The 9,726-nt window shown below is 45.0% G+C and overlaps 1 protein-coding gene across 2 annotated transcripts in view; it reads right to left on the bottom strand.

The window, feature by feature from the left end:
- Window positions 1-4,640, bottom strand: part of PTK2 (protein tyrosine kinase 2) — a 189,446-nt gene extending 184,806 nt beyond the window's left edge. For both annotated transcript variants that reach the window (XM_071421882.1, XM_071421881.1), the window contains exon 1: window positions 4,487-4,640. The gene's annotated coding sequence lies outside the window, so the exon portion shown is untranslated. The remainder of the gene's footprint in view (window positions 1-4,486) is intronic.
- Between the last annotated feature and the right edge of the window lie 5,086 nt (window positions 4,641-9,726).

The raw sequence follows: 9,726 nt of genomic DNA on the forward strand, positions 1-9,726 counted from the left end.
ACACCCAGAATTCAGAGCAATGCAAGCGAATCAGAGGTTCTCTAACAAAGCCTGCTGCCTTCAGCACTTGTTAATTGCCTCTTCCATTCGGATTTTCACTTGACAGAAGTTGCATTCAAACCCTGTACATCAGATTTCAGACACTGTCTTCCATTTTCTTCCTAATCCATGAACCACTGACAGCACCACTGAGCTGCATCTCCACCTTTCCAGCCAGAGAAAACTCAGTTTCTGTGGTTCTCCTGCCACCTCAGAAACTTTTTCTTCCACACACGATTCCCTGAGTCAAGTCCCTCCACCACCGGCTCCCTCTGATGTGCTGAAAGGTGTTTGAACTGCTGAAATTTGCATGGAGATGCTTGGAAAGCTACCACACACCTGGGCAATCACAGCTGTCTCTCTTTAATACAAATCCAGAAAACCAGATCAAGCCTCACAAAGGTTTTTGTGGTTTTGGTTGTTTGATTATATTTCTGTGGGGGTTTTTTTAAATAAAAGCCCTAACACTCACAAGTCTGCCCAAATACAAGATTTTTTTATCCCAGCATCAGGAGCACAGTGCTGGACAAGCAATAAACTCCCATATGAGGGAAGCTTACACAGTGGAAAAAACACAGAATTCATACAGGAATGGGACAGGGAACATAAAAAATTACACCTACAACCCCAAACACACAGGTTTTTAAACTGTTCAACCCCTAAATAACCACTTTTTTTTTTTTTTGGATAGTTTTTCTTATTAAGCATCAACCTCTACCTGAATATGGAGAGCAGGAATGAGAGCTTTCAGAAAGATCTACACAATCATCTCCATAGAAGTCCTTCCTCTCCTACACCCAAAAAGTCCCCTATTTAAACCCACATATCTCTCTGGACACCACGTTTTCAACTTAATTTCCCATTCTTGCAGCTTCCTGTCTTTGTGACAGACACAATAAACCACATTCATTGAACACTGGTAGAACACACAACTTACAAGGCTTTTAAGTGGCATTATATACAAACCAAGAGACTCACTTGAAATTGCTAACAATTTATAAACTCTGCTCTTGCATTAATCTGCATCAAGGTTCTAGGTTTGTTTGGGTTTTTTCCCCCAAACACTTAGAATAAAAAAGACAGCCTTTAGCACATATGTATCCTGCAGCAGTTACCACTCAGGGAGACAAGGATCACTGTAGTTCAGGTGCTAAATAAATGTATTCTAAATTGACTTTTAGAGTGTTTTTGCATCATTTCTGCTCTTATTCCATACAGGAACTTAAACTGATGCAGTAAGGATTTCCTTGTTGCAGTTTTTAAAATCCTGACCTGTAATTTTAAAACCTTTTGAAGAAATTAAGTCAATATGTCCACGTTGTCTGTGGCATTGAAACTTTAGAATTATACTAACATGAGATGAGAGGAAACACACATTTAGTCTGGAAACCACATCTGATGGAGCTAAATATCAGTCACACCAGGAAACAGACCTGGAATATGAATTCCAGTACAAATTGCTTTTTAAGCACCTTCTACCCAGTTACTGACATTTATCCAGAATGTGAAAATACACTTTAGGCAGTAATCTACATAAAATGTAGAGGTACAAAGGTCCAATTTAAGACAAATAAAACCACATGAGACTATTCAAATCTTGTGTGTTTTTATAGAGATTTAACACCAAAATTACAACCTATTTATAGTTACCAATATTCTTCAAAAGTACACTTTGAGAAGACAAAGTTCTTTTTCTTAGGGAAAAGCATTTTTACATAAATCCTAAAAGATGTAAAATGAACAGGAAAAGCCTGTATTGTTATTATGAATATTATATCAAAATAAAGACCATACTACTACACACAGCAGTGCCTACCAGGGGGGAAAAAATCATTTTGTTAAAGAAATGGCAAGAAATAAATTATTAATTCTTTAGTTACCCTCCTAGTGGAGAAAAAACCAACCCATCACATTCATGAATGCATTGAAAAAACAGAACACAATCTCCTAAACCATCAAAGCCGTCTCTTGTACTACTTCATCTCTAGAAAACACTCCTGCTTTTCTCTCCTCCTATCATCCTCCCCAAAATATCTATTAGCTTGGTGGAGCTCATAATACTGAGAGTTCCCATTCAATTATTACTCAGATGGCAAACCATTATATTACAAAAAAAAAAAAAAGTCCTTTCCACAACAGGTAACACACTCTGAAGCAAAGTCACATCACTAGATATCTTGAAAGAATTTTTAAATCTAGTTCAACAAATTACACATTCAAGACATAAGTGTTATTCTAAGAATATTCCTTTCTGGATGAAGTATTCCAATAAGCTACTAGTTGATTGCTGTGTCCCTGCACACGTTTAGTACCTTTAAAACCCAAGGCTGAGGCCAAGAACAGCATAGAGCTTTTGACAAATAAGCACTATGTCATTTTCCTTTCATGTATACATTTTAACCTTCCTACAAAACAAAAGGTCAACCAACACAAACATCAATCCCAGCCACGTTCCACGAAAACTGCATTTAAGATATAATAGCACAAAAGACACATTAATTTCAGAACTGTTTTTCTCTTGTTGAGTTGCCTGTAGAGTTTTGCAGTACTGTGAGAGACAATTTGTCCAGCAACCAGTGTCTCTTCCCTTTTTGCTCTGTTAACGGGAACCCAGATTTTAGGTCCATTAAATTTCCTGCGTGGATTGATCTCAAAGATACACACGCACATTCTGTACAGAATCTCAGCCACAAACCCTGCTTTAAGAAATCCAAAGATTGTGTTCTCCATCCATACATCACACCAGGCAGGCAAAGGTGTTCCCACAAAGGTGGGAAGGTAACAGCCTGATTTCAGGAGTAACAAAAAAAGGGACAGGTGGAGAAAGGAAGTGGTGGAATTCTGGATGTGGACAACATCGGTGAGACAACAAACTGTTCCAAATAACTGTGTAACATTTAATATTTTCTGGCCCCAATCCAGTTGCACTCCTGACCTTACCCAGGTTTAACAGAACCACAGAGGCTAAAGGCAGATTAGCTTCGAGGAATGTGGGACTTTTCCAATTAATCCAGGAGGGGGGAAAAAAATATAACAAACAACCTAATGCCAAAAGAGTGTGAATTTTAAAGGGACACTGCAATACCACTTCACTCTTAGACTAACATTTGCATTAAATATTTCAATATGAATTCCCAAATGCTTCTCTTTACAAGTGAACTTTTTGTTTAATGCCTTTACTAGAGCACTGGTCCTATTCCAGTGAAACTGCCAAAAACTGGGCTCCAGGCTAACGCTGCTCCAGTGCCAGGGCCTGCAGGATACACTGCTCCCAGAGCACTGGAACAGGACTAACACAGAAACAACACAGCCAACACTGTTTCAGACAGAAAACAACAACAAAAAAACACGGGAAAGCAAAGAGTAAAGTCTACCCTCCGTCCTAAAAAAGCATCCTAAGAGCACAGGAGGTCTGGGAAGAGAATAGATGTGAGAACTGGACACGTACAGCATATGCTTCACAATTAGTCGCGGGGATTTGAGGAGAACGATTCTCTGTTACAGCTGCAATTCTCACTGTACTCCGAAATCAGGTTTACAACCGGAAAAATGAAAAAAATATCACATTTCTCCAAGAAGTGCAAAGGCTGCTCTGTGCGATCCAACTTCTGTGGCACCCCCGGGCCGACACGAGCCGCGCTGAGGGGACGCCGCTCGCTGCCCTTCCCCGCCGGGGGCTGTCCCCGGGTCCAGGGAGCGGAGCTCTGCCCCGGTTCTCTATGGATCACACGGTCCCAGCGAGCGCAGTACCAGAACAAACCAAAAATAAACCCCCAAAGCCCACACACCTCAAAAAAAACCCCAAACCCTAAAGAGAAGAAACCTCAACCACTTCCCCTGCGCTACCGCTCCGGCTCCAAGAGGCAGCCACGGGTTTGGTTTACGCGCTCGCCTGAGGAGGGGAAGGGGCAAAGCCAGGCGGCCCGGCTCCGGCAGCGAGGGGACACCTCCTCCTCCTCCCTTCCCTTTCCCTTTGTTTACTTTACGGACCGTCCCGCTCCACCTCGCCGCCTCCCGACACATCCGGTGGGACCGGCCGGGGCTGCGGGGCGGGCAGGGCGCAGGGGGCGGCCGGATCCCCCGGGGTGGAGGACGGGGCAGGCGGGGCACCAGATGCCCTCTCCCCGCAGCCTCCTCCTCTGCCATCCCCTTCCCATCCTGCCTTCCCGCGGAGGGAAGCGGCTCTGCCCGGAGAGACCCCGAGCCCACCGCACGGTGCCTCCTGCGCCCCGGTGTCCGCGGCAGCCCCTCCCCGGGCACACAGAAACGGGCGGCACCAGGGACAATCTTCTTTTCCCTGCGGAGCCGCCGCCGCTCCCCGAGCCGGGGGCTGGGGCGGGGGACACGGAAGGAGACGCCGCTGCCCCCCTACACCCCCTCCCCGTGATGTAAATCGGGGCCGCTTCGCCCGCCCCCTCCCCGGGCAGCGCTCGCCGCCGGCACTCACCGCGCTGCGGGCACGGCCGCCTGCGGCGCCGAGGCGAAGAGAAGCCGCGGTGGAGGAGGCGGTAGGAGGACGAAAAGGAGGAGAAGGCTCCGGAGGGTCTGCGCGGGCAGTACCGCCTCCCTCCTCCTCCTCCTCCTCCCCTGCGTCCCTCCCTCCCTCCGTCCCTCTCTCCCCGCCTCCCGGCGCGCTGCACCATGGGATGCGGCTGTGCCCCCCCCCAACATGGCTGGGGGGGGGCGGGTCACGGTGCCGCCCCTCAGGGAGTGAGGCGGGGGCGGTGGGGAAGGCGCGTCCCGTCCCCGCGCCCGCCTCGAGGGCTTTCCCCTTCCTCCCTCCGTCCCTGCTTCCCTCCTTCCCCGAGGCAGCGCGGATCCTGACGGGATCTGGCGAATTTGCTGGGGAAGAGGCGAAGTTTAAGCTCTTGTCCTGGCTCAGTGGCACCGGCTGACACAGCTGTTCTCCTGCACTAACACTGGGATACTCCGGCTGTGGAGCCTCCCTCCCTGGAGCTGTCCCTGTGCCCTCCCTGGAGCTGTCCCTGTGCCCGTGCTCTGGGGTGACCCTGCTTGGGCACCAGTTGGCTCTGGGCAGAGCCTTGGCTGGTCAACACCAAGGTTGTGGGTTCGGTCCCCATGTGGGCCAAGTTGAACTTGGTGATCCTTGTGGGTTCCTTCCAAGTCAGAATATTCTGTGTTCTGTGACCCACTGGTCCCTTCCAACCTTACTCAGTCCGTGGTTATGTGAGTCTGTGATAATCTCTTTCAAGGAAATAATTGGAAAATTTAAAATGGCCACAGTGTTGGAATGCCCATTAGTCATTGTGTGTATTTAATTAAACATAAGTCTTAAATCACAGAATCATGGCATGGGAAAGGTTGGAAGGCATCAAAGTGGGGTCACCTGGTCCAACCTCCCTGCTCAAGCAGGCTCATCCCAGAGCACAGGCACAGGATTGTGTCCAGACAGTTCTGGAATATCTCCAGTGAAAGAGACTCCACATCCTCTGGTGCAAGTTCCTGGGCATCAGTTCCTGCCCGTTCCTCTTGTCCCATTGCTGGGCACACTGAGCAGAGCCTGGTCCCTGCTCTGACCCCTCCTTGCAAACACTGACAGACAGGGATGAGGTCCCTTTTCAGCCATATCTTCTCGAGGCTGAATAGCCCCAGCTCCCTCAGCTTTTCCTCATAAAAGAGAGATGTTCCAGTCCATCATCTCTGCTGAACCCACTCCAGGAACTCCATGTCTTGTACTGAGCCACCCAGAGGTGGACATTCCAGATGAAATGTGGGAATTGGCGTCTTCACCCAGGCAACCAATGACAGGACAAGAGGAAACAGCCTCAAGCTGCACCAAGAGAGTTTCATGATGGACACCAGGAAGAATTTTTTCATGGGAAGGGCTGTCAAGCATTGGAACAGGCTGGCCAGGGAGGTGGTGGAGTCACCATCCCTGGAGGTGCTCAAGAAATAACTGGACATGGCACTCTGTGCTGTGATTTAGTTGATGTGGTTGTGTTTGCTCAAAGGTTGGGCTCGATGATTTTGGAGGTCTCTTCCAGCATTAATGAGTCTGTGATTCTGGGAAAGAGCCATTTTAAATGTCTCTGTTTGTCTTTCTCTTATCTCCTGTGGCAGCTGAACTCAGTTTTTGCTCTCCTGCCTGCCCCAGGCAGCTGGAGCTTGAGCAGATCCCAGATTTCCACCTCTGGAAGTTACTGAGTGTCTGGAAACTGCAGGAAGGGGCACAGAATCATCAAATATCCTGAGTTGGATGGGACTCACAAGGACCATTGAATCCAGCTCCTGGACTGCAGCTAACAAGGGTTGATAGAGAACTACTCAATATAATCAATGGAATGTGAGTTTCACTGATAAAATCTAGGCAGTTTACTTCATGGTAAAACAAGTCCCACTCCTAAACCTACCCACATTTATTAGTTTACCAGGCACCATAAGGAAACCCAAAGGGGACATGGAACAAGTAAAGACCTAGATTGTAAATGCAGTTTGCCAGGTGAATGCCACCTGAAATGTCCCAAGCCCCTCCAGGAGCCAATCCATTAGGTAAGCTCTGAGCATGATACAAATGCACTGAGAACCATAAAAATGATTCCTAGAAACTCTCTTTTAGAGAGCAATGCAGTATTCCCATCCATCTTTTGCAGAAAGCTGGGACATAACCAGCAGGCTGTTGAATATCCTGGAGACAGGATACCACAACCACTTTCTACTGAATCTGGATCACTATGCAGAAATGAAGGAAGGAAGGAGGAAGGGAAGAATGATTTCAGTTATTTTATAATTATTGGTCTTGGGATCACTATTGGTGCTCTTACCAGAAAGGGTAGAAATGTGGTAATTAAAATTACTGGTGCCAGAAAGTTGGGAGACATCAATAAAGATGATGTCCATGGTAACACACAGGAAAAATCAGATGCTCTTGAGGGTTGGAATGGTAAAAATGGAAGGAAATGACTGAGAGAAATAGGAGCATGTGTTCTGATTAATATACAGAGAAGGAGTGGTATAAATACTGGAAACAGAAAATGAAAGGGAAAATGGAGCTTCATAAATTTTTATGATACAGTTATTACCAACAGCAGGGAATTGCACTAAATGACCCTTCCCAGAATTTAATCCCAATTACTGATCATTTCTCCTCTGTCCCTGCTTTCACCCAAAGTTGTCTGAGCAAACTTGTGAAGAAGATAGTTATCCCCATTTTTCACATTTGAAAGCTGAAACAGTATTTGAGTTGCCAAAACCACAGGTAATTCACTGGATGAACAGGCCTAAAAAGCAAACAGCTCCTCTTCAGGGCTGTATCCTGTGCATTCAGGACAGCAGCAATACCTACTTTCTGTCATGCACTGGATGTCCAATTGATTTCATAGAAAGGTTTAATAAACATTGTTCATTTAGACATTTTTTCAAATGTCCTTGCTTTAATAAATAGTTATTACTCCTCTATTTTTGGAATTTTATGCTCTGCAGATTCTCTGAACAACATCAGTGTACCAATTCTCTCCAATTTACAGGTGGAAAAACTATTAAAGAGTTATTTAGGTGATTTATGGAGGAAAGAGAATAAATCCAGAGCAGTGGTAGAGCTGTGAATCTGATTCTTACATTCTGTTCTATCTTCTAATAGTTTCACTTTTTCATATGGAAAAAAAAAAAGGGTGTTGTCTGAAGTCCCTGGGAGATTTCCCAATGGTTCTATTGGGATGAAGGCAAGCCCAAAATAATCTATCAAATTGATGATTTGTAGTAAATCCTGAACATTCTGTTTCAGGTCCCGGTGACATGGTTTCTGTTGGTTTCTTGTTGCTTTCCTTCATCAGAAAATTGTTTGTAAAAGCAGAAGGCTTCAGCAACATACTGATTTGATAAAAATGTGAGGGAATCTCCCTTGTGTTACAGAATCCAGGTTTTAGTCAAATGTAGAGAAAGCTCCATAAAAGCTGATGATTTGAGCTCTCAGCTAGGAGAGGGGAGCTGTGGTGATGTCCAGTGAAAAGTTTTTTCATTATCCAAATCGATAATCTCAGCAGAAACTCCTGAGGCATGAGCAGGGTGACAGTCAGGGTTTCTGTCAGCACTACAAGGCACCCACAAACAAATCCCTTCCTTCCTTCCTTCCTTCCTTCCTTCCTTCCTTCCTTCCTTCCTTCCTTCCTTCCTTCCTTCCTTCCTTCCTCCCTTCCTCCCTTCCTCCCTTCCTCCCTTCCTCCCTCCCTTCTTTCCTTCCTCCCTCCCTCCCTCCCTCCCTTTTTTCTCAATTAAGTGTAGGAGAGCCCTGGTAATTAGCCCAAATCTTTACTCAGCTAAACTGTTATAAGTTGTGACTTGCTCCTTCTAAGATTCTTCTGATTCTTGAGAACTTGTGTAGAAATGTAAAATTATTTTCTTGTCCACTCTGTCTACACAGAGGTTGTTGGTAGGTGGAAAAGGCAGCTGTCCCCTATAATTTATTATGGAATGATTAATATGGAGGGAAGACATTTAGTTTAATACTACTGGTATTATTGGAGCAGTCCATGCCATTACCTCATTTAATTTACAGGGCTTATTAAACCTGGTATAAACAAAAAGGTAGGAAATTTCATTATACTGTAGCATGTATTGTCTTTCCTTCTATTAAGTGACAGAGCTGGGAGTAATGGCTCTGAAGAGAGCGAGTTCTTTCCGGTGTTTGGGAGCACAGCTGCAGCCAGGCATCCTCCACTTTTCTGCAGGATGGTAAATATTCATTAAAGGCACCAGAGCAAGCAGGTAGCTCTGAACTACAGGGTATTTCAGGTTGTGCTGATCAAATAGGGATTTGGGGAAAAAAGAAAAGAGAAAATGGCAAGATGCTAAATATTTGACGTAATACACAGTAACATCCTTTATTGTAAGAGGATTTTTTTTTAATCACCTGAATCAACCTCAGATGAAGAAGTCAACTGCATATGTAAGGAGTCTACATAATACTCTGGGATTGGTGAAGGAAAAGTACATAGTAAATACCATTAAAGGCACCAAAATGTGAATGTTTATACATCTCTGCTTCTTTTTGTATTAATAAAAGAAAAGATAAAACATTATATCAGCATTTCTGGGCAGTGCCTGGAGTGGGAGCTGCATGGAAAGTCACCAGTGGAGTTTTTCTAATTTATTAAACAAAACAAAACACAAAGAAATTCTTAAGAAAAGCTCCAAGGGAAACTGGCAAACCCACAAAAGATCAGGAAGGAAATTTCAGGTAAAAAATCCGGTGTGAAAAAAAAACAAATCAGCAGCTGGGGGACCCACTTGATGAGTTGCTGTTATTAACGAAGACCTCCAAAGCAAATGTTAATGTGTTAATTAGAGGCAGGGTAATAACCTCCTAGATTTCCCAGTGGGAAACAAAACAAAACAAAAACAAGACAATTTCTGTTCTGGATTTAACTGGCTGAAACCAAACATGGCATGAAGGGAACTCTCCCAGTACTGAGTCTGCATTTTCTGATGTGGGTTTGCAGCATCACTGCCCCAGTGGTACCATACAACACTTACCTGACCCTGCACCAGGTGCAGTCCTGGGACACAGGAGTTCATTTATCTTTCTAGAAAATCAAACAAAACCACTCTCCTGACTGATAGGAGAAAAAAATAAAATCAAGTCCTTTGATTTCTAGAAGGAAAGAAAAGATCCCACATGGGCTTAGTGAGGCTGGTTCCAAGGAAGGAATGAAGTCAGGACCCTCTCAGGTG

This window comes from Agelaius tricolor, unplaced genomic scaffold (assembly GCF_023055355.1).
Source record: "Agelaius tricolor isolate 1412-34295 unplaced genomic scaffold, bAgeTri1.0.p SCAF_2, whole genome shotgun sequence".
NCBI lineage: Eukaryota > Metazoa > Chordata > Aves > Passeriformes > Icteridae > Agelaius > Agelaius tricolor.